General features: G+C 45.5%; 1 long non-coding RNA gene across 1 annotated transcript; it reads right to left on the bottom strand.

The window, feature by feature from the left end:
* On the bottom strand, positions 1-20,383 carry LOC120405633. Its single transcript, XR_005598734.1, has 4 exons — positions 20,092-20,383; positions 13,573-13,668; positions 10,408-10,607; positions 1-378 (listed from the first exon to the last, which is right to left on the bottom strand). It is a non-coding gene; the product is annotated as an uncharacterized LOC120405633 (long non-coding RNA).
* Positions 20,384-25,536: the final 5,153 nt, after the last annotated feature.

Genomic DNA, 25,536 nt, shown 5'->3' with positions numbered 1-25,536 from the left:
GGGAGCTTAGACTTTCTTCAAGTGAGAGTTGGAACTTTACACACTGGCAAAGGAGTAAGGTAGTATAGAAGGGAGGGGAAGAAGAAAATGGCTAGACCCAGAAGCTGTGGTAATTCCATCAGCGTCCTCCATTCTGCAGAGCTGTGAGCTGACTTTGGTGAGACTCCGAGCTTGCACGTCCAATGGGGGCCTTGAGGCTTGCTCCTATTTTCACTGAAGACAATGAAAAAAATCCATAGACTTAATAGGAGCAGGATTGGACCCTTGGATTTCAAGCTTTTTCTTCTGTTGTAAGTTCTTTGGCACAGGGATTCTATGGCTGGGACATAGTGGCTGGAACAGTGGGGCCCTGATCTTCACTGGAGCTTCTATCCATAGCTGCAATGTACATATGAAATAATATCATCGTTATTCATGGAAATTGAGGACACTCAGCACTGCACAGGATGGGGCCCCAATGCAGCAAGGCGTTCCTTGGCTTGGACTTGCTTCTTTTAACCATCAGAGATTAAAAGCATTGGCTTAATGAATGCTGAGAAGAGTCAGCCGGGCACAAGATTCCCTGTGCCTGCTCATGCCTTTGGAAATAATTCATTAACAAACACATCTTCACTTTGCAACAGTCCCAGGAAAATCCTGGGTTTGCCATTTTCCCCCTTCCCCTCCCCGAGTACGAGTGCAAATGCCTTCTAGCGGCTAATGGAATCTGCAGCAGTCACTCCCTTTGCAAGGGTTGTGGTGACAGGAAAAGAGACTGCTGAAAACTGTGACAATTCCCCCTTCCCCCAGCCGACTTGGAACAGTGAAGGCTTGTGTTAAAATGTACAAATGGCTCAGCATGCAATTTTTATATGATTATCATAAGAGGAAAAAGAAAGACCATCTGTGGAAGCTGAAAAATCTTAATGGAAGATTTAATTGACTTCATTCATCTAAGGGGAGATACATGAGTCTCAGGACCTCGAGATCGGTTAGGCAGACACCTTTGCAGTGCTGGAATTAATGGCTCACTTGACGGTAAATGCAGTTTACCTGAGAGATCGTTGCTGTCATATCCCTCTCTGAACAGGAAAAAGCAAGGTTATAAATCACCTTTATCGCCAAGCAGGTGATAAAGGTTGGAATGTAACATTTTAACATAAGCAATGAATGGCTGCTACAAAACCCAAAGGCCTGAGAGCATAAAACAAATAACTGTGATTAAGCTGATCAAAAGCCTTTAACTTATCCAGAGTCGTAAGGACTGTATTAAAACCAAAACCATTTAGGAAATGGCTTTTGTAGCACTTCTTGTCACAAGCACCTTGGCAGGTGTTCAGGGAGAACATTAGGAACCAGGAACAACGAGTCCACTTTAGCGAGTCCTAAAGAGGCCATTTGTTTTGCATTTATTATTAATTGAAGGGAAAGTCACCAGCAGAGAAGGCCCTAAGGCTTTGTGTGACTGTAACCCATCCAAAGACCGACTCCATGCCCAGCTGTCATTCCAGTTCTAAATAGCTGCTTGAAGTCCCGCCCCACCCTCCGGCTTCCCTGGCTTAGCCTTGCTCATCCGTTGTGCCCTCAATTTCCTTTCCAAGTGGTGTGCTGCTCTTTTTGCCCAGTTGTTGTTGGGTTTTGTGGGGGTTTTTTTCTTTTGTTTTTGTTTTCACATTAGCCGAGGTCATTCATAGAGCTGGCTGGGAATGTGTTTGACCCAATGGTTTTGGTCAGAAAATGCTGATTTGTCAAAACCAGAACGTTTCATGGGGAAAGGCCGGTTCGGGTGAATATCTCCACTCAACCTTTTTTTTTTGGGGGGGGGGGTGAACAGTTTAGAAATTATTGAAATGTTTCAATATTTCCAAAGGAAAAAAAATTCAGTTTTTCCAATTTGAACTGGTTTTGAAATGTAAGCTAATTATAGTTGTTGGGTTTTTTTTAAAGCAATTAAAATTGTCAAGGGGGAGGCGTTCTGGGAGAGGCTACACCACAGGAAATCAGTCACTCTCCCTGATTTCCCTGGCATGCATAGGTCGCACAGCAGTGGCACCGTCCTTTAGGCCTGCTTCCCCTGGTGCCCCCAGATTATTCTGTGAGCCATTGCAGAGAGGAAGGACCATAGCCCCACTATTTCCCGTCCTGTGCTCACTGGGGTGGTGTGTGCTCCCAATCTCATTGCTCCCCTAACCAAAGAACTGCAATTATCACTCTCTCTTTCATGAGTCTTAAACATGAGTGGCCTTCCACATGCACACAAGGAGGGCATCCCTTGTGGAGCCCACCTGCACCACAGGAAGAGAGGAACCACATGTAAGGGAGGGGATTGGGTGAGCAAGAGCAGGGAATGGGCGGAGCCTGGCCTCCGTACCCCAACACACCCATCCGTGCAGCTGAACCAGAGGCTCATGGGAATTGTCCCAACACAGAGCAACTGCACCTGGACCTGCACAGTCCAGCAAGGGCACCCACTCTCATGCTTCTGGCTCCCCAGCTGTTGCCTCTCTAGGGTGGAGACATGCACCTCCATCCCTCCTGGCCAGGGTATTTCCAATTTGCACAGCTCCCTACCTGCTTTACTTTTCTCCTCGGAGGCTGTAAACAATGTCATTGCCACACTTACATTACCCCACAGCTCTTTCCAGGCAAGCACATTTATTCTTAAGGTAAAAGCATGATAGATAAGACGTATTAAAAACAATAAAAGAACCTACACACATGCTGATAAGTTTACCAGAGATTACCCCAATTCCAACAAGGTCTCTGGCCAGTGAATAGTCATTCAGAACCCACCCAAGGTTTTTTTTTTGTGGTCACAAGTTCATAACAGCTGTTAGCTCAGAATAAGTGTACAAACTGGGCCATGTCCTTCCCACCCTTCCCAAATAGGATTGGGTCCTCTCTTGGACAGAAGGTCTTGTCTGATTTCTCCAGGATATTGCAGGAAATTGCTATATCTGTCACAGGAACTAATCTGCTTCAGTTGTAAGACCAGTGCACAAGGGCGAGGAAATCTCTTTACACCATCACTTCCCTCCCCTGTGTAAAGGCTAGGCAGATTATGGTCTAAAGGTATTTTTATGGTATTTTTCTACATGCTTCCATCCGTAAAAAATGAAGCATGATCCCAGTAGACTTTAAAGGTAGGGTTAATCAGTACTAACTCCAAAAGAAAATCACTGTGAGAGAAGATTTAAAAATCCCATTTACGGTGTGAGCTTAGCTTTTATTTCCTACACCACAATGAAATAAAGTTCAAATAGAACCACAGCTGAATTGTCTTCTCCATTTGGGAATCACAGACTCCAGGACCTTGTTGATTTTCTAAATTGTCTACCTGTCTTGTAAGAGAACCATTATGACCATTGATGAACCAGACTCCAGGACCTTGTTGATTTTCTAAATTGTCTACCTGTCTTGTAAGAGAACCAGTGTGACCATTGATGAGGGAAAAGATTTTGGTTATAAGTTCAGATTCATTTTTGAACCAAGGAAGTACTTGCTTTTTTCCCCATTTTGGAGCTAGTCTCCAGATCATTAGATAAAAGCTGATATATCAGGATAACGTTTGTTTCATGTGTGCTAAAGTTGTGGATAAAAATTCCAGAGGGACTAGAATAAAAAGTCATTTTGAATTTGCATATGGGGAACCTAAATTCCCTCTAACTGTGTATTCCACTGGGGAGTGTGTGTTACAGATGTTCTCAATCCACAGAGAATATGAGTTTGTTACAGGCCTCAGCTACAGAGCCTGGCTCTTTTGCTCAACCTGTAGAGATTTGTGCTTGTAACTCTTAAGTATCTTGATTCACTCCAAGATGGTGGCTGTCACATTTTGTCCACCTTAGCCAACACCAGGGATTGAACCAAGTACCTAAAGATCCCTGTCTGAGACCTTTCACAGACTCGCATCCTCTGTGTGTTGGATACAGAGGGCAAGAAACGTAACACACAATCACCAAAGGGCTACATTTGTACCAGAGATCCATTAACCAGAAATCCCTTAATCTCGGGCTTCCTATGACTTGGGCTTCCCACCATAGCAGGACTCTGTTTTATGATTGCCTTTTTTTGACACTAAGCAACCTTGACCAGGACTGCTGCTGTCACTGAAACCTTATGAAATATTCTTCTGCTTTGTGCAGGACACATAAGAAAGAATAAAGGTTTTGAAGGACCTATTTGTAGTGGTATAAACTGCAAGTGTGGGCCAGGCCTTTGTAGTATTGTGGTTGCACCTAGAGGCTTCCATCAAGGACCCAGAACGCTTTGCACTATGCAGTTGTGAGCCACCTTACACACTTCCTTAGGAAGGGCACCTGGATCACAAGGAGAACCTCCATGGAGCCACTGCAGCCACTACTCCCCATCGTTCACATGTGGGTTGGGAGTGGGCAGCATGGAATTAGCAGCGCCTTCGCTCCGCCTCCTCTCCCATGCACCAGCCCGTGCAGCTGAGCCATGATGCCATAGGAATGTATCGCGCCAGGTATACAGCTGGGGCAAATTACTTCCCCGTGGGAGTAAAGAAGGAACAGGAGCCTGAATGTGACTCTCAGAGCCTGAGGCCAGTTCCTGGTCTGTTCCTAGAGTTTAGTCTTGAGAAGAGAAGACTGACTAGGGACATGATAACAGTCTTCAGGTACATAAAAGGTTTTTATAAAGTGAAAGGTGTTAAATTGTTCTTATCCACTGAGGACAGGACAGGAAGCAATAGTCATAAATTGCAGCATCGGAAATGTAGGGTAGACATTAGGCAAAACTTTCTAACTGTCAGGGTAGTTAAGCACTAGAACAAATTACCTAAGGAGGTTGTGGGATCTCTGTCATTGGAGGCTTTTAAGGACAGGTTAGACAAACACCTGTCAGGGACGGTCTAGAAAATACTTAGTCCTGCCTCATTGCAGGGGGTTGGACTAGTTGCCCTCTAGAGGTCCCTTCCTGTCCTGTACTTCACGAAGTCAGTGGACTGACTGAGTCTCTTCAACCTTGTAGTAGTATATACCAGCATTACTGTTGATTTCAATGGGGGTTACTCCTCATTTACACTGCTGTCAGCAAGATCAGAATTTGGCCCAATGGAGTTACATCAGTGTAAAATTAGAACAAGCAAGGGAAGAGGCCAACTTACTTTTGGGTGCTTAGCTGTATGGAGGCAGTGTGGCCTAGTAGATAGAGCACTACACTGGGATTCAGGGGACTTGGCAGTGTCCTTGGGTAAGTCACTTCCCTGCCCTGTGCCTCAGTTTCCCTCATGAATAAAATGGGGGTGATGATACTGGCCTCCTTTGTAAAGTGCTTTTAGATTTACTGATGGAAAGTGCTTGATAGGCACAAAGCAGTATTATCTGACCCAAAGCCATCTATCTAGTTATCCATCTCTCCATCTATTCATGTTCTTATATCATTCCCCTCACGGAACTAAAAACAGAAACTTTCTGAGGTCCACCTATCACAACATGTAATTGTAGAAATTTCCAAAACCTCTAATCTGAGAATAATGCTTTTTGACACCCAATCAAATAACAAATCCATTAAAACATCTTTAAGGAATAGAATAGCTAATGTAGTCTATGCATGCGCACAGGACACATAGAAAAGCACAAACTTATTACACCAGTCTGGGTCAGAACAGTTTTTATATAAAAGCTTCCTATAAATCATTATTTTTTCAAGTTTTATTTACAAATTAGATTATGCTAGGCTGGGGTGTTTTTCTGTTGTGTGCTACCCTCTAGTGCTTCTACAAGTTAATTACAGTGCAGTCTGTATATGTCTGTACTCTAGCATAGGGTACTAAAAGGGAACACTGCTGTTTAATAGTAATAAAACTAAGGCCTGAGCTCAGACTCATAAGAAAACCTGTTCTTTAACTACACAGTATAAAGAGATTTCTCATATTTTTTTTGTGTTTGATTTTTGGCACAGGTATTATTAACTAAACTCCTGTATTTGTGACTCAGGGGACCTGAACTCTTTTCCCGTTTCTGCCACCGGCCTTCTGGTTGACCTGGGGCAAGTCACTTTCCTCTGTGTGCCTCAGTAGGCCCTCTGTAAAATAGGGATAATGATCCTGATCTCCTCTGTGAAACACCCTGAGATCTACCGATTAAAAATGCTATTATTATTTATTATTTTGAAATAATCAATTTACTATGATCAAAGCTAAACTGTGCAGTTTTCCTGACTTTTGCATGGGGTGGAATTGATGCCCCTTCGCACAGAACCTGAGGAAATAGGGGGGATGAGCTGAGGACTGAAGGCAATGGAGTCACACACAAGCATACTGCCAAGTTAGCATTTGAAACATCCATTCAGCTCATCCATAATATCTAATGCAGCCTCCAGAGCTGATAATAAAGAGACGTTCGCTACACCTAGCACAGATGCAGGGTTCTGGGCCAGCGGCTACGTTCTGGAAGGTAACAAGGTGGTGATTATTTGTGAATGTGTAGAGTATCAAGAGAGTGCAGGGGAATGGTAATGGGCTACGCCGGAAGGCAGTCTCTCATTGATGTCAATTGGCTTTGGACCCGGCCTTCTAGGAGTTAATATTGTGGATCCCATGATGCCCAGAATACATTCCTCCCTGGTTATCCCCAATAATGCACTTATCTCCTTGGCAGTCTGATGGCTGTCACTCTGCTCCTTGCTCCTGCGCGTACCACGACATAGGTGAGACAGAAGTCCTGGGCGTGGTGCAGGAGTAACTGGGTGTAATTCTAAGGCCGGTGTTATGGTCTGACTAGATGATCACAATGTTTCCTTGCAGCCCCAATTTCCCCCAGCCAGAGAAATAGCAAAGGGGGAAAGAGAAGAGAGTCATCAAAGCCTCTCTGCGGTGACAGGACCGTTTGTTTTCCTCACACACTGTATGAGTGTCGCCGAACTGGAGTGAGAGTCCTACATTTGACCCCACTTTTTGTGCTGTCGCTCAACTCAGCTGGCATCTGATTCCCAAGTGGGGCTGATCAGAAAATTATGAAGGGTTTTCAGTGAAAATCAGAAACTAATTTTTGCCAGTATTTTTACACCGTCTCCTCCTGTTTTCTGACCAACTCTGTTTATAACCCAGGCTGCAGGGAATCCTGGGAGCTACTCTTAGGGCTGGTGCAAAGACAGAAAAGGCCACCTCCTCCTCCCTTTCCCTTGTCACTGCTCCCCTGCTGGCTCCCTCACCTCACTGGGGTGCAGCACCCAGGGGTAGGCAATGGGGAGAAGGAGCCTCCTGGTGCCAGCTGCCTCACACGCAGAACAAGGTCACACTTGAAACACAGCATTGGTGCAGCTGCAGCACTGTTGTGCTTTAATGAAAATGATGCTACACCAATGGGAGAGAGCTTCTCCTATTGGCTTAGTTAATCCACTTCCACGAGAGGCGGTAGCTATGTCGGTAGGAGAATCTCTGCCGTCCACATAGCACTGTCTACACCAGCACTGTGGGTGGCCTGTGAGCCTCCCCTACAGTCACACAGTCCCGCCCCTTCCGCCCATGCCCCCCACCACCACTTCCAATCTGCCAGAGCCCCATGTGTCCCCAGCCCCTGTGACCAGAAGAGTTCCAGCAGAACTGACCAGAACTGTCCCCAGCACCAAGCTGCTGGCTGCCCCCCCATGTGTCCCCAGTGCCAGGCTGCTGGCCTCCAGCCAGAGCTCAGCTCCTGATGTGTTGGGCACTGGCTTGGGGGAGAGGGAGGAGAATGGGCAGGCCAGGGCTTGGCTCGCGACTGGCGCTTAGGTCAGTATAATTAGGAGACTCAAGGGTGTGAGTGACGTAATTATACTGAAGTAATTCTGCAGTCACCTCACTGCCTCAAGGTCTGTGCAGCAATAACCATCACTCGCCTAGACATCGGGCCACGAGGGGGCAATGTGTGTAAACAGAACTGAAAGGGGGAACTGTGGTGTGGGGGAGATAGGATCATTGCCTGTATTGTGGGGCAGGAGAGAGGAGCAGAGGGGAGGCAAAGAACCTGGTGCGGGGGGACTAGTTAGTGATCTCAAGAGGTCTGAAACCAAGCTGAAGGCCACAGTGTAAACAGCTTTGCAGGAACCCAGATATGATTGGGGGAGGTTTAGGTTAGATATTAGGAAAATCTTTTTCACTAGCAGAGTGGTGAAGCACTGGAATGGGTTATCTAGGGAGGTGGTGGAATCTCCTTTCTTAGAGGTTTTTAAGAGCCGGCTTGACAAAGCCCTGGCTGGGATGATTTAGTTGGGAATTGGTCCTGCTTTGAGCAGGGGGTTGGACTAGATGACCTCCTGAGGTCCCTTCCAACCCTGAGATTCTATGATTCTATGATTTCTCATGGGATTCCCTTGTTTTCCTAGGTTGATGGGTACAAGAACTGGGAAGGAAGAGAGTGCCTCATGGAGTTCATAGTAATACCTAGTATTTCTTTCACAGGGCTTCCTGGAGTCAAAGCTCTGCACAGACCATGGGTATGTCTACAATGCAGGTGGAAGGCTCCTTCCCAGTATGGATAGACAGACTCACACTAGGTCTGCTCGAGCCCACGTGCTAAAACCAGTAACGTGGCTGTAGCTTGGGCTAGCTGCATGACTACAAACCTGCCCAACCCCCTGAGTACGTACTTGCGTGGCTAGCTCAAGCCAGCACCTGTGGTGCCACCACCACCCTACTGTTTTTAGCACCCTAGCTTGAGCAGACCATGTCTATCTACCCATGCGGGGAAGCACCTTCCCAACTGCAGTGTAGACATATCCATTGACCTATTAATCCTTGCAGCTTTCCTCTGATGGAGGGGGGCAAAGTATTACTAGCCTTATTCACACATGGGGAAACGGAGGGGCAAAGCGACTTGTTAAAGAATGCACCGCGAGTCAGTGACAGAGCCAAGATTAGAACTCAAGTTGGAGTAAGCCTCAGCCCTGGACTTATTCCTCCAGAGCCCGTTGCCATTTAATAAGCAGTGTGCTCAAAGATCAACCCCTCTCAGTGAGTTCAGTGCAGCTCTGGTAGCCTCAAAAATAAGTACCATGCCTTCTTCCTTGGACGGAGGCTATCTGACTTATATAGATATAGCTTAGATACAGATTTGGAATTATACATTTGGGGAGAATCTGCAGCGTTTGGGCAGAGAGATGAGTTGTTAAAAATAAACCCGGACATCTAGACTAACCCATTTGCAAATTCCTCATGCTTGCAATATATGCAGCTGAAGGAAACAATTATTTGTTAAAATCTTGTCATTGCTAAACCCCACTGCAGTGATTAGTCCTAACTGCCCTGGCATCGACTGTAAGAAGAAAGCCAGGAAGTTGCCTGGCTCAATACATTGGCCAGCACTCGAGCAGATGTTCCTGTTTTTTAGGCCAGTGGAAACTCAATGGCCTGTTTTATTTCTTTTTTTCTCCTCCTAGGATCAAATGCCAGCAAGGACAAAATATTTCATTTATTTCTCAGTTCTAGATGGAGAAAAAAGTCTGCTGACCTGGACAACCACATCAGGGAATGAAGCCTTTGTTTGTATTGCTGTAACTATCCTCACGACGAAGCTGGTCACAGGTTAGGCACCAGGGGAATGTTGGGGATTGACGCGCTGTAGGTTATGGCCAAGAAGAACAAAGGATTTCATCTGTCTAATTCCAGTTCTCTCTCTGCTACTTGGTCACCCTGTTTGGACCCAGTCTTGCAAAGACTTATGTGTGTGCTTAATTTTATAAACTGGGAGTATCCCATTTAAGGCAAATGTGCTTTGTGTCCATGGCGCTACTCACAGAGCATAAATTTAATCATGTGCATAGATTTTTGCAGGCTCGGGGCTTTGATGGTTAAAATAGTGATGGCAGTTTAGTAAATATACTTCCCCACAGGGACAATAGCTGTTGTTCAAGATAGTCTGATTTTTTTCCTAAATTACTTAGCTCTATCTATCATCTATTTATCTTTGGGTTTTAGCCTATTGCCCATCATCTGAGCACCTTCCATGTAAAATCAATAGCAACAGTGAACTCTTTTTGAGGTGAGGTTTTTGTTTTTCATTATTTTGCCAGGGGAGGAGTTGGTAAGGATGTAGGAGTGGAGGAGGGGTATCAGTAATGTGAGTGTCATTCTTTCCCATGATTATCTCTTTCTCAAGAGAGTTAAAATGACACTCGGTGTTTTACCTGGAGCAAAAAAAAAATTGTCCCATGGAGACAAAGTACATCTGGTCAGGAAATTCACTGACTGATGATGGCAAGGTTGAGGGGCAACTGGAGGCAATCTATGGGCTACATTTTCAAAAGAGCTCAGCTATTTAAGCACCTAAATAGAAGATGGATTTTCAATAGGCTTCAGCACCAAACCTGCACCGACACATTGAGCTGTTTGAAAATCTGGCCCATATCTACATCAGTTCACCTTGAGATGTCATGCAGGGCAAGACCACTGTGGTGAGTTGTCAAACAGCACAGAGCACTTACGGGTGGATTTCCATAGGGCTGGGGTGTAGAAGGGGACAATGCTGCAGCTCTCCAGCTTCATGCTGCCTGGCGACGATGAACAGGATCTGGCTTCCTTCCACATGCCGTGGCAGAGGGGGATGATCCAGCCCTTAGGCGTGAGACACAAGATGTGTTTGCCCTCATTGGAGTCAGCAGCAGCCAGACCTGTGATTCTGAGACTGAGAAGAGTCAGAGCAAGAAGAACTTTTAAGCAAAAAATACATCTATATTTAAAAAAAAAACCTCAAAATCAAACCTTTACCATGATTCAGCCGTTCATTAGCTTTCCCTTTGCAGGTGCTGAAAACAGTGACACCCCCAGTATAAAAGCACCCACCAGACATTGAAAAAGAGCCAAAATGCTAAGGCTGGGACACTGGAGATCATCAGCTTCCCTGACAAACTGCGGGGGGTTAGCAAAAAATGTAAGTTTCAAGCCAAGCAATTTTTACACTTACATGTATTCATTTAATTGGCTTTGATGGTGACTTTTTCCTTTTGAGCATTAACTTGAAACTTGGAAAGGTTGATGGGGACGTCTGTAGGGCAAGAGAGAATGAAGAAGACACACACACACATGCAGTGGGTATGTCTAGTAAGTAAAAAGTAGACTGTAGCATGGGTAGCCATACCCATGTTAGATTAATCTAGCTGCCATGGATACCAATGTAGTGAAGATGTGGCAGCTTAGTCTTCAACAGGACTAACCACCTGAGGACATACCCAGGGTCCCCCGCAGGCTTATACTTGGGTGGATAGCCTGAGTATAAGCCATGAGGCCATGTTTTAACTACTATTGCTACCTGTGCTAGCTAGATTAAAGCTAGCATGAGTATGCCTGCCTATGCTCCAATCCCACCTTCAATTGCAGTGTAGACATACCCAGGGACAGAGAGAAAGAGAGAGAGAATTCAGGTCAGCAATGCTTGATCACCACCACAAGGTGTACAAGGGTTGCCAAAGTGTAAAAGGAGAGAGATCCTTCAGGTTCCACAGTGCCTTTGCAGTACAGGTTCTGTCCCTGAGTCATTCCTGATTCAATGACGCCCTATGATATATATCAAGCAGGCTTGGCTTGCCAGGATTGGTATATTGATTCTACCTCATGGTTACATGGCCTGGAAAAGGTTCAGCCTTGGTTAAGCTGGTTTCTGCCATTGTAAACCAGGGCACAGGCTCCCACTCTTAAAAATTCCACGTGGCTCAGGGATGCCATGATACTCAGTGTCCTCCATCTTTCCTCCACAGAGTGGCCTGCAAATGGCCAGTGAGGAAGCCTGTCTAATTGCCTATAGTAGTAGCTGTTTGCACAATAAACATCTCCTGTTTGAGAGACTCTGTATATCATGACAGCAGTAGCCTGGGACACAGTAGCAGTAAGATTGGGACACTTCACACACTCCCAGGTGCCCTCTCCCTCCTCTAGCATCACCAGCCCCTGGTTCCCTTAAGCACTCTCCCACATTACTTGATTATTCAAGGCCCTCTTTAATTTCTCTTTCTGCTTCTCTTGGCTCCATGCGACTTTTCTTTTCTGATGTTATTTATGAGTCACTGCAGATTGATTCTATTATTCATCCATCAGAGCAGATTTGAGGAGGAGGGGTGCCTTGTTTTAAATGCTGAGTATGCCCCTGAAAAGCTTTTTGGAACTAAGGGCACTTTAGGAAGATTAAAAGGTAAGTCATTAGTCATTTCCACTGCAGCTCCCGGGTTGTTTTTTTCCCCCCAACCATTGATGAATTTCAATTACAAGAAATAATTCTTGTATTTTATCTCGTTACCCCTTTCATCTCCCCCAACAGCATATTCACTGCTGGCCCTCAACATACAGGTTATTATTTTTCGGTATATGCTTCCCTCGTTAGAGTTTGCTGTAATGCTGTGCAATGGGGTGTCTATCTCACAGAGGGGAACAAAGGGTTGAGAGCTCTGTTAGCCCACCTGGCTGCACCTGGAGGGTGCATCAGGCTTGATTTGTTCTCAGATGCAGCTGGGGAGGAGCTAAGTCTTCTCCATAAAGGAAGGAAGTCATAGGTGTAGGGGGAAGGTCCAGGTGGGAAAGAGTTCCAGGGCCCTCCCTCTGGGAAAAGAACTACAGGTGAGGAGTTAGCCTTAGTGCTAAGCCCTGAGAAAGGTAGCCAGGCTCCAGGAAAGTAGCCCTTGGGCTCAGTGTTCTGCAACAATGGGAGGGATAGCTCAGTGGTTTGAGCATTGGCCTACTAAACCCAAGGTTGGAAGTTCAGTCCTTGAGGGGGGCATTTAGGGATCTGGGGTAAAAAGCTGTCTGGAGATTAGTTCCCCCTTTGAGCAGGAGGCTGGACTAGATGAGGTCCCTTCTAAACCTCTGATCCTAACAGGAGTTGGGGGAAACCCCGTAGGAGTCAAAGCTCAAGCCCCGGACAGGTAGATTGAGTTGTGTTTGCTCTGTTTTGGGTTTTCTGAGTTCTGCTGCAGGATGCTGTGAAGAAGCCCTGGCACGCCTTACTTAGAAAGAAGAATGGGCTTGTCAAGAAGCCCCAAACAGGCAGAAGACACCGTGTTGATAATTAGAGGGTGGGGGGCACTGTTTGAATGGGATACTAATACCCCAGGAGGGGTGAGACTTTAAAGTGAGCTGGCTGAGGGCTGAATTACGAGAAGAAGCAGACACCACAGGGCCAGAATGGCTATTGGTGGGGAGGGTGTACAAGAGAAGACCCTGCTATGCCATGTCCAGCCATGAGAGGGCATGCCGGCTGGTGAATCATTCTTTGACATGTCAGGTTACCTATCCAGGAGGACTAGCCAAGGAAAAGGACTAGAGGGAGTAGATAATGCACTGAGACCCTGACACAGGAGGGGCTGTTGGGGGCAAGAACAAAGAGAGGGGATATAGAAGAGAGATTTGCAGCCTGGACTGGGTGGGTGTGGAGTATGGAGACCTTTTGTGAGAACAGAGAAAGCAGCTGACTCCAAGGCACTCTGCCATGAGCAAACAAAAAGGTGCAGATGCTGGGCCTCTCTCTTATATTAGTTCTACAGCATTATTGACTCTGGTGGAGTTCCTCTTAGAGGATTCACACTGGTATATGGGAGAGGGGCATCAGGCTCATAGATTCAGACTTGCAGTCTTAACGCTTCATAACATACATCTAGCCTCACCTAGGAGCTCTTCTCCTCCGCTCTTCTCCTCCGCTCATATTTTCAGTTGTTACTCTCCTTTCTCTCTCAAGCAGGCTGTACGTTGCTTAACTGCATCTGTAATCAGCATCAATAGGGCTGTTGAGTTAGAGGCCAGCATGTCCCTGGGAGCAAAACCAGCTCTGCCCTTGGAAGGAAGAACAAACAGATGCTGTCCACAGACCCAGCACTGCCAAGAAAACATAGGGACTGCCACCTCCTCCATAACATGTGTTGCAGCAGGGCTTCATGCAGCAGCCCTTTCAGCTCAGTATGCCTAATACACAACTCTGTGCATTTATTTCCTTTAATATTAGGATTCTTACATGTTAAGTGCCTATTGGTTACTGAGTGCTTTTTTTAAAAGGCTTAGCAGCAGCATAATAGATCTAGTCAATTACGTAACAGCCTTATTCAGTGAGTCTGTTTTTCGTAATCAAATGCTCTTTCCCCAGTGAAATAATCATCTTATCAGTTTTTAACTGATGTAAGTATAAAAGTGTCACGTTTTGGAGCTCAGTCCAGACCAGTGAGGGGTTGTGTCACTGCCTACCCTGGGCATCTTAAATGCACTGTTGTTGTGGTACCCAGCCCAGATAGCAACAGCCCAGCAGACAAACGTGCAGTTCCCTGAGTGTCTGTGTGCTGTGCAGCCCTGTTCAGCGCTCTCACCCCTGCAGCCTGCCTACAACACAACAGCCCCCCTGATCTCCACCAGCCTTGTTTACTAGTAACCAAGTGACCCCAACACACCCTCAGTCCCGGTTCCCCAAAACCATCCCCCCTGGAACATGCAGTCCTCTCTTGGAACATTCAGAGGTGTGATAAGGCCCATTGTCCCTTTAAAGAGACAAAAGCACAGCAGCTTACGAACATAAGAACGGCCCTACTGGGTCAGACCAAAGGTCTGTCTAGTCCAGTATCCTGTCTTCAGACAGTGGCCGATGCCAGATGCCCCAGAGGGAATGAACAGACAGGTAATCATCAAGTGATCCATCCCCTGTCGCCCATTCCCAGCTTCTGGCAAACAGAGGCTAGGGACACCATCCCTGCCCAGCCTGGCTAATAGCTATTGTTGGACCTATCCTCCATGAGTTTATCTAGTTCTTTTTTTAAACCCTGTTATACTCTTGGCCTGCACAACATCCTCTGTCAAAGAGTTCCACAGGTTGACTGTGTGTTGTGTGAAGAAATACTTCCTTGTTGCCTTAACTGGCATTAACAATCACTTCAATTCAAACACAGCAGCAGGTTGGTTTAGATTCAAAGTAAAACTAGTTGATTTAAAAAAGAGAAGTTTGCTGTTCTTCCCTTTCCAGGCACTTCCCATCCCCCTTCTATTCATGTGTAAATGGTGCTTCTGTGGTTTTGGTCACACATTGCTTGATTTCACTGGAGACAGATATCAAGCCTTCCCTTCTGTCTGGGGGGGAACTGGTTTCTCCCTTTGTTTGGTTACAGATTTAAAGCACAATATCAGTATAGTGTTAATAAATACAGTTTACGGTGATATTGATCACCAGCGTGTCATTCACTTTCATAAAAGTCCTTACCTGATACACTTTTGCAAGACAGTGCTATTGTATACAGTCACTTGATTCAATTTCTTATCACAGTTCAGACCCCACAAGAGGCTACCTTCCCCTGCTTCCTAGGTGGATGACTTTGTTTACCTTTTATAGAGATGTGCCTTCATTGTCTTGGCCTGATGACCAGGCTGGTCAGCCAAGGAACTGCACATTCCATTGTCTAGGTTGGACTCCTTGTCGAACACATGTTAAGAACATAATTCTAGCATATATCCATAACCCTTTGTACACACCGTGCATCTACATCATGCATGAATATTGACGACTGGAGTTGTTGGTTTTCCAGTGCTATATTACATGCCACCTTTTGGCTATATATCATGACAACAGTATGTTAGGTGTAATGAGTATGTCAGCCCATTCAAGAATTGCTGACACAGAGCAGTGAAGCACAAATGGGCCTCTGTGTCACAAACAGCTAAACACAATCTTATTAAGGCTTGATGGATTGGTTATAGGTGACTATCTCCTCATTGTGGTAACCCTCTATACATAAAGGGTATGTCTCCACTGAAGATGGAAGGTGTAAATTCGAACTCGAGGAGACATAGCCACACTAGCTCTGATCCAGCTATTGCACTAAAAATACAGTGTGGCCATGGCAATGCAAGTGGTAGGAGGGGTTAGCCACTCGAGTACATGCCTCGCATTTCACATGGGCTTGTACTCAGGGCCGCTAGGCCCTCCTGCTGCTCACACTGCCACAGCTACACTGTATTTTTAGCATGCTCCGCCATGACAGCTAGCCCAGGTATGTCCCCTCGAGCTGGCATGTACACCTCCGCTCAAAGTGTCGATATATGCTTAGATAACGGCCTATGTTCACATCTAGCCTCCCTCTGGTCAGGAGACTGATTTGCCCCAGTAACTTTCTGCCTACCAAGGGACAGACTATGTCATCCTCATCCACACTAATTAACAACCTCTTACTGCTCAAGTACTGCCTTTGGTGGGACTAATGAGAACTTCAGTGGGACTACTCAGGGTACCAGGCACCGCTCAGTGCTGGTAGAATCTGGCCTTAGCAGAACTTAGAATGTTTGTCTCTAAATACCTGCTTTGCATTAATTATGCAGTAGTTACAAGTGCATGTGCTCGGATTTGCTCATGCAATTCATTCAGTGGGCATGAAGCTATGGGTGTTATATCCTTGGGGCAGCCGGTGTAGGAAGCAATCACTTGAGGCCAGAGAGCAGACAGCTAACCAAAACCTCCATTTTATTTACAGAGACAGAGAGCTCACTCAGCCGGTTGAAACCGCTGAGCTATATCCAATAGTCTAACTCAGTTGCCATAGTAACAAAACCCATGACAACCAAATACACAACATATTCCTCCCCCCCTAATAAGAACATCCCCTAAATAAAACACACACTAAACTAGAGAAGGAGGGTAGACTGCCTCCATTCCCGGCTAAACCCTGGGGATTATTTTGCCCCATAACCGTGGGTTTGCCCTAAATAAAGATCCAGCCGATGAGGAGGCCTTCTGTCTCTAGGTGGATTACGGCGAACTTCTGGTGTTGTTGCAAGTACTAGGGGCTCAGGGTCCGCAGCACAAATAGGTGAGGAGGTGGTATCAGCTCTCTCAGCTGCCGGCAGTAATGGAGGAGAACAGTCAGGAACAGGTGACTCATGATTCGGTATCTCACCAGGAGGGGTAGAGGGTGAAGTCAGACCCTCAACTGCAGATGGGTCCTGAAGACTGGCATGACCTGGCAACAGCTGATCTACATGTCGCCGCCGGTAAGATTCTCTGCAGTCCGGACTGTATAGGAAACAGGTCCTGTTTGAGTGATGACTGTGGCGGGACCCATTTAGCTCTGGAAGTATAATTCCGAGCCAAAACTGGCTGCCCTGGGCTTGATGACTTGATATTGCTGCTGATGTTGCACAGTTTGTCTGGGTTCTGAAGGTTTCAGCAGATCAAAGCAAGTGCACAGCTGTCGTCCCATCATTAGAAAGGCTGTGTGTTTCTGTAGGAAAGTAAGAAGGTATCCAGACGCTTCTGAATGGAGTGTTGTCCCTTTGCTGATTTCAAAGCGTTTTCATTGTCTGCACAAATCTTTCAGCTAATCCGTTGGTGGATGGATGATATGGTGCTGACGTGATGTGTATCCCATTTGCCTTCATAAACTTTTGAAACTGTTGTTCTGGCAGACCAAAACGACTAAAGAGTCCTCGTAGTTTTGGATAGTACTCTCTGCAGTAGTGGACTGCATTATAGAGACTTCTGGCCATTTAGAATGGGCATCTACTGCCACCAAGAACATGCTTCCTTCGCAAAGTCAACGTGAATACGTTTGCCACGGGTTTCAGGCCAGTCCCATGGGTGTTTTGCCTTCTCTTCAATAGCACTGTCCAATCTAGGCCACCAAAAATAGCTTGCAATTTCCTTCATGCGCACTATTCCACAGTGACCGGAATGTAGCTGTTCTAACATCTGTGATCTCAGGGGTGGTGGAATAATGACACGCCTCCCCCACAACAAACAACCAGATTGGACCGATAACTCCATCCGCCTGGACATGTAGGGAACAAGGTCGGGTGAGACCGGAGAGGTTTGTCGAGATTTTCCATGCATCACCAGGTCCATAACTTGGGATAATACTGGGTCACTTTATCTGAGCAGCAGTGATGGGTGTATTCTCTATCTGTTCAAAGTAGAAGATTTCCTTTTGGGCACTATCTTGATGTTTGACCGGTAAGGGCAACTTGAGAGGCCATCTGCATTGCGTGGATTTCTGATATTTGATTTCATATGTGTGTGCAGAAAGTATCAATGCCCAACGTTGCATACGACTAGCAGCTAATGGGGAATGCCTGTGTAGGGTCCAAAATTGATGTCAGAGGTCGATGGTCTGTAAGAAGAGTAAACTTTCGCCCAAACAGGTACTGATGAAACTTCCTAATTCCAAAAACAATTCCTAATGCCTCACGGAAGCATCACAGGCCAATTGCAGGGGTAAGATGGATCAAAGTGCATTAGAACTTCAGAATTTAACAATGCATCCTTAGCTTTGTTAAATGCAACATCACAGGCTTCAGTCCACTTCCAGGCCTTGTTCTGCCCAAGGAGCTCATGAAGTGGTTTTAGCAGTGTGGCTAACTGTGAGATGAACTTTCCATAATAGTTCAGTAGTCCTAGAAATGAGCATAGCTGGCTTACATTTCGAGGTGGGGGAGCCTCCACAATAGCTTTTTTTTTTGCAGGGCCTTATGAAGACCTGCAGAATCGATGATGTGTCCCAAATATTCAACAGAGGGCTTGAAGAATTCACACTTGTCCTCTAAATTCTTTAAGTGATCCTCTTCATTTCTTCCAGTGACCAGGATATCATCCAGATAGCACTGAACTCCTGACAAGCCACACAAGATCTGGTCCATAGCCCTCTGGAACAGCATCTGTAAATATGCTTGACTCAGATCAATCTTACTGAACTTTTGTCCCCCAGCCAGGCCTGCGAAGAGGTCATCGATACGGGGAAGGTATTGCTCTGCACACAACACTGGGTTGACAGTGACTTTAAAATCACGCCATCTTTCTTCACTATTGGAACGGTAACTGGTATTAGGACTCCATTGGTGACCAGGCGCTCCAGGTCTGCTTCAACTTTTGGCCCTGATGCATATGGCACAGTTCGGGCTTTCAGATATTTTGGGGGACTGCCACGTTTAATGTTCAATGTCACAGTGATTCTCTTTCTTCCCAAATCATCTCCAAAAAAAACAGCATGTTTCCTTAGTATAGTAGTTAGAGTTTCTTCTTTTTAGTCATCTTTCGCACTTCCCAGTTGTTCAGTTCCTTCCCCAAGACCTACCCAACCCATTAAGGCTCGCTGCCACCAAAGACAAAACATGCAGTGGCACTTCCTCTGTGAGGAGGGTCACCTTGATCATCCTGGGTCTGCTCTACCAGACCACAGGCCTCTTTTTCTTTTGTTTACAGGCACACTCAATGTGTCCCTTTTGCCACAGTGTTGACACACCAGGTCCTTACACCAGCATTCTGATGCCTGGTGACCCACTGCAGAGGCCACACACTAACCTGTCACGGGGCATCATTTAACAACTCTTTAAATTCACAGTGTTCTGCTAGCTTTTTTTTAAAAAATGGCTAAATTGTACAACTGTTTCATCTTCCTTTTCTTTTTTTTGAACCTATATATTTCAGCAATACCAGTGGATTTGCAATACCAAAAGCTCAAAACGCTCAGTATACATGCATGCTGCTCTGTATTCTCATCAATGATTTTTAGTTTCACTTTCACAGTCAGTGCAAAAAGCTTTTTTTTTTTTTGTTTCTTTACCTTTTTTTCTTCTTCTTCCTTCTGTTACTGCAGCAGCATCCCATCCTCCGTCAGTGTTATATGAAGAAATCACTTGAGGCCAGAGAGCAGACAGCTAACCAAAACCTCCATTTTATTTACAGAGACATGACAACCAAATACACAACAATGGGCACTAACTTCAGAGGTGAAGATCTCACCTGCAAAGGACCAGGGAGATGCTCCTTTCAAAAATTGGCCCATAATACATTTTGAGGCCCAGATTTTTATTAAAGCAAATCCTGAACGTGTTCATCCTTGTGCTGAAGTTGGTGAAGATGATGCTCATTTTCAAAAGCACCTAAGGGATTTAGGAGCATGAGTCCATTGAAAACCAGGAGTGCCTTTTAAATATTTCCCCTTTCTTTAAGTCGTGCAGTCCTTACTCAGTTCAATGGGAGCTGGAATCACTGGGAATTTTGCATGTATACGGACTGTAAGCTTGGAGTCCTATTTTATTTAAGTTACAACTCTACAACTTTAAATAAGCTGTACCCATGATACTCTGGGGTGTTAACTAACAGAATTCCGTAATATAGGTCTAGATTAAACACCCCCTACTCACCTTGGTAAGCAGTTACTTACACAGGTAATCACGCTGAAGTCAATAGTCCATGATGATTAACACGGTTTGATTCAGGAACTTTATTATGTATATACCCATAGCACCTACTGGGTCCAGCTGAGATCAGGTCTCCACTGATCTCAGCGCTGCATGCACGAAGAAGAGAGAGTCCCTGCCTCAAGGAGCTTTCAGGCTAAAGAGACGAGGCTGATGGAGAGTTAGATGGGAATCAGCGGCATAGAGAAGTGATGTGTCCAAGGTGGCACATCAGGTCAGCCAGGGTCTCCTGATTCCCAGGCTACTGCTCTGCTATGTTTTTCTTTTTTTTTCAGTCTTCTTTACGGGCCTGATTGTGCACACATAGAAGTTAATGGGAGGTTTCATAGAATCATAGAATCATAGAATTCAAGATCAGAAGGGACCATTATGATCATCTAGTCTGACCTCCTGCGGAGGTTTGTCACTGACTTCAGCGGGAGCAGCATCCGGCTCTGCCACTTCCCAGTGCCCTGACTGCTCATGTTTCCTAAAGCAGCAGCAGTGGTTCTTAAAGATGACCCAGGCCCAGGGGGTTCATTTGATGTAATTTGTGTTTTCATTTTGTAGCTTAGTGCCTAGCTGCCAGGCCAATAGGTGCTTCATAAATTAATAAAGTGCATAAATAAGTCAATTAGCGAGGTAAATAGCAGAGGGAGTGAGAAATGAAGCTTTAGGCAAAGGAGATTTCTTTGGCTCAGATCTGAAATGAGATGGAGAAACTCATTATTGTCTCTGATTTTCTGGAAAACTTATTCTCCCCATCACTCCACCCCAAACAACGGCTATTGTCCTTGGGCAGCCAAATTACAGGCCATAAAGCTGTCACGAGGGGACACGGGAGATGTACATTTCCTTGGGCCCCGTTGCTGTGCTTTGCAGTTGTTTATCTCCTGACTTGAGAAACTGTGTTGATTTTCACAGGCTTGTACTGCAGCTTTTAGAAATGTATTTCACTGCTTTTAATCCAGGGCCACTATTAGCCTGATTGTTTGTATCAGTCATAGCTAGAGGGCCTAGCTGAGATCAAGACCCCACTGTTCCAGACACTGTCATCCACATAGTAAGTGGATGGCACCCCAAACCCAGTCTCTAAAGGTTCCCAATGGAAATAGACAGGACAGACACAAGATGGGTGAAGAAACAGAGTGCAAGTGACTTACCCAAGGTCACACAGGGTATGTCTGTAACTGCCCAGGGTTAGCAGGACTCGAAGGAACAGACCCTGGGTTTGTAAACCTAGGGCTTGAGTGTCTACGCTCATTTGTCAAACTCAAATGGGAATTGCTGAACCCTAGGTCCCAGCTGGGCATTGTTGAACCCTAGGTCCCAGCCTGAGGCTCCAGCATCTACACTGCATTGTGCAGGCCCAAGTCCAACCTTCCATATCCCAGACTTCCTAGCACCTTCCCAAAATGTAGCTGCTCTAGCCCTTTGATCATGGTGCAGTGTGGGAAAACCTGAGTGTCCACCCAACTTGACTGTGCAGAGGATAAAGAATGTCAGCCCATGGGATTGTGGAATACTTTTGGCAGAGTGTCAGAGCATGAGTCCAGTGGGGCTGTGTCTACACTGCAAAGCAACAGGGCTTGAACCCTGGGTCCCAGCTTGACTCAGACTCATGCCCTCTAACCAGTGGGGTTCTGGGACCAAGCCCTGGCTTAGTATGATCTGTGTGTAGACAGAAATGGGGATAGACTTGAGCCTAAATTCAAACCCTGGGCTTATACTGCAATGTAGACATAACCACAGCCGGTCTGTGTCAGAGCTGGGAATAGAACCCAGCTCTCCTAACTTCCAGTCCAGTGCCCAATCCACTTGAGGGAGGCCATTTGGGCTGTTGAATCTTGAGGAGCAGATCCACCTGGGAGCCGTTTGACTAGAGGGGAACAACATCAGGGGCTGACCTGGAAGCCAACACACCAACATGGTTGCTGCCTCTCCACTCCTTTCACCAGCAGGGACATGAGGGGATCTGCCCCTCTAAGGGTGCCTCCTCTCATGACACCAGCTGCAGTGTGCAGAATGGAGTCAACATGTCACTGTAATTCCATCCTGGCCGGGAAAGAGAAGCAGCACAGGGTGTATGAGACTTCCACCCAGCTGCTCTCTCCACCCACTGGGATCACTTTTTCAGCAGGGATGTTCACGCTTTTGAGTGATGGTCCTCCACCACACATACCAGCAACGGGTGGGGAACCTCCTCGCTAATGGGTGTGCTGGGTGGCAGAAGTAACAATATGAATAAAATAGAGCAGAAAAGCAAAAATCTTGGATCCCCATATGCCTAATTTACAGCAAAAATCGAAATAGATAAGAGGGCAAATCTAAAAGGCAAGTTCGTGTCTTCCATTCTTCTGTGCAGGTGTTCCTTATATTATTCCCAGACTGTGCCTGATATATTTTTATTGGACTAAGATCTAAAAAGCTGTGTTCAATTGCAATCGTGATTTCTGACCCATTAAGTGTTACTGAGAATTATCTCTTTAAGGCATAGAAGCTACTTAGTACTTAAGATCCATTGCATTCAGTCACAGAAGCTGCCTAAGGGGTCTATCGTCTCTAAACCAAGTGATAATTGCACTCTTCAGACAGACATGAGGAACAAACATGTGGTTAGAAGAATGGATCCATTCCCCACCTACCACCACCAGCACCTTTGTTCTGGCTGCTTCCTGACAAGGACAGTACTTCTGCTGTTTTCAAGTACTGAAGAATGTTATGGAATCTGAAGGTGTCAGGGGAAAAAATGTGCAAATAACAGCTTTCCTTGTAAGAGCCAGGGTAGACTCATCTTTTTAAGGTTCTTTTATATCAGTGAGCCAAGCTCAGTAATGGACAAGTCATTAGAAACTGGACTAGACAAAGCATTGAAAAATATACTGTAGGGAAAAAACCTTTCATTGGCCATGAGACAAACTTCATGACCTAATAGTACTTAAAATACAATGGTGACATCTAAGGAGTGTATTTATCTTATTGTAGTGAAATCTATCCCTGCAGAATTGTGCAGGAACAGAGGTTTTTTAGAACGTTATAGCAATCTGGTCATCCATACTGTTCGTTTAATGTCCTAAATGTAACACATATTTAGCATGATTATTTATCTAGTGCCTTCCCTCTTGAGGAACCCTAAAGAACTTTATACATTTGGGGCTTGATCCTGTATTCCATTGACTCCAGTAAGGATTTGGGGAGCACCATTAATACAGGATTTCTCCTTTAACATTCAACAAACATCAGACAAGGGTTAACATCAGCCCTTGCCAACAATGTAGTCGTCACTTCTGGGGTGAACTGCCGATGTTTGGCAGGTTTAAGATAGGAAGTAAAGGACAGATTACCTTTTTTCAGTTGAAACCTATATGAAATGTGTGTGTGGCGGGGGTGGAATATAGGCGTCATACACAAAATAGAACTATGTCAACGACACTGTCACAGTTTCAGGGTAACTACACCTGTATCCCCTCTTTCATAGTCCACTCCAGGAGTGCCCAGTAGGGACGCAGGTCTCCAGCTGTCACCTACCTCTGGGCAGGAACCCTTGTCCTACTACTTTCTCACTGATGAATTAAGGCTACACAGCTCCCTGCTTCAGCTTGTGAGATCCCCAGCAAGCCAGTCTGCCTAAGAGCCAGAGCCTATGCTTTTCCAGCCATTGCAAGTTACCACACAGACCATTCTAAGCAAGCACATTTATTCTTACAGCAAAAGCATTACTGAGAAAACATATGAAAACCATAAAAGCTTAAGCGAGGTCACTCACCAGTTTTCTGGGGCCCTAGTAGGCCAAAGTCTTTCCAAGCCTTCTGCAAGGGTGAGGGTCCCCTTGGACAGAAAGTCCTATCTATTTGCAGGGTCAGAAAGGAGGCCCTGAGTCAGTTGAAACAGTTTTATTCCAAAGGCCCTTTCTTTGTCTTTTGGTCTCTGAACACCCAGGATATGAAAGCCTCCCCAAGGGATAATGCCTCTCTGGAGGTATTTACAGACTGAGCGATTCACTTTTATCACCCCCCCCCCACACACACACACACACACACTGTTTTTGCTTCCTGGAAGAGTTGTGGTAGCCCTCTCCCCCCTGGAATTGCTTACAATCCCTGACACACCGTGAGGTATAAACTTAATACAATATGGTCCTCAAAGATATATTGCATGGAATTGCAATATCTGTCACAGACACCAGGAAGTTAACCGCCCTATTCAATCAGTATGGATATCTTTATCCATTAATCTCAAAACACTTCACAAAGGAGGCATCATCACCATTTTACAGATGGGGAAACTGAGGCACACCACGATATCGTGATTTGCACAGGGCCACACAGCAGGCAAGTGATAGTGCTGGGAATAAAACCCAGATCTGCTGTCTTAGTTAAGTGCCCTCTCCCCTGAACCGTACTGCCTTCCACTGTGGTAAAATGATCATCCCTATCATTCCCCACTTCTTTCATTCAGTTTCTGGAAGGAAGCCTCTGTTCCCCTTTAATGGCTTGTCCATAGAAATAAGATACTACTAACTAATGGAGTTACTAATTCAACTTCAGTGGTAGCACTCTGTGTCTTGGGACTGAAGGTTCCAACCCTTGTGATGACCCATGCTGGAGTCTTTTACTCATGCGCTAATTTGTTCACAGCGGTACACTCTGTAAGTCATACAGTAGCTTTTTGTCATTCCATTCCAAGATGCAACATGACTTGGATGAAAATATTAAATGGCTGGAAGCCAGAAAGTAAATGCTTTAGGATTGGGTCATTGGCTCAATAGCAATCTTTAACAATGTCCCTTTAAAAGTCAATGAAGCATGCTCAGTTCCTGGAGCACAACGCCTGTGGCCATGCAAGAAGTGTTGGGTCTGGAGGAAACTCCTTTCATCCCAGAACACCATAACGCGCCATGAGGGAAGATGGGCAAACCCTCCATTGAAAACCAGAGATGGTGGAGAGAGGACAGGTAAAAACAACCCTTTCGCTGTATTGGTTTCCCTCCCAATGAAGTGCATCCTAAAGGATAAGGGCCTAATCCAGAGCCCACGGAAGTTAACAGGAGTCTTTCCATTGACATCAGAGGAATTTGGATTGAGACTTAATGAACAACAGCAGCCTCCTCCTTGTTATGTATTAATTTCACTACGCTCCAGAAGTAGAACTCGCTTGGTCTATTTCAACACTGTTTTAGCTTGGTCAGGTGATTCCCTTTCAGCTGCGTTTATCTCACTTTCTGTTTCTTAGGTCTCATCCGCATGGGAACATCCAGCAAAATTAATCCTAAATAATTAAAGGTGTGAATTTTAAGAGGATTAGTTAAATGTCATTACATCCCTGTGTGGCCGCCGTCATTCAGAATTAAAGGGGTCTTAATTCAGTTTAGCTTAATTGTAAACTAAACTGAATTAAGGCTACTTTAATTCTGAGTAACAGTTTCCACA

The sequence above is a fragment of the Mauremys reevesii genome, linkage group 5 (assembly GCF_016161935.1).
Source record: "Mauremys reevesii isolate NIE-2019 linkage group 5, ASM1616193v1, whole genome shotgun sequence".
NCBI lineage: Eukaryota > Metazoa > Chordata > Testudines > Geoemydidae > Mauremys > Mauremys reevesii.
The sequence above is the reverse complement of the archived record's forward strand: the minus strand, read 5'-3'. Positions and strand labels throughout refer to the sequence as shown.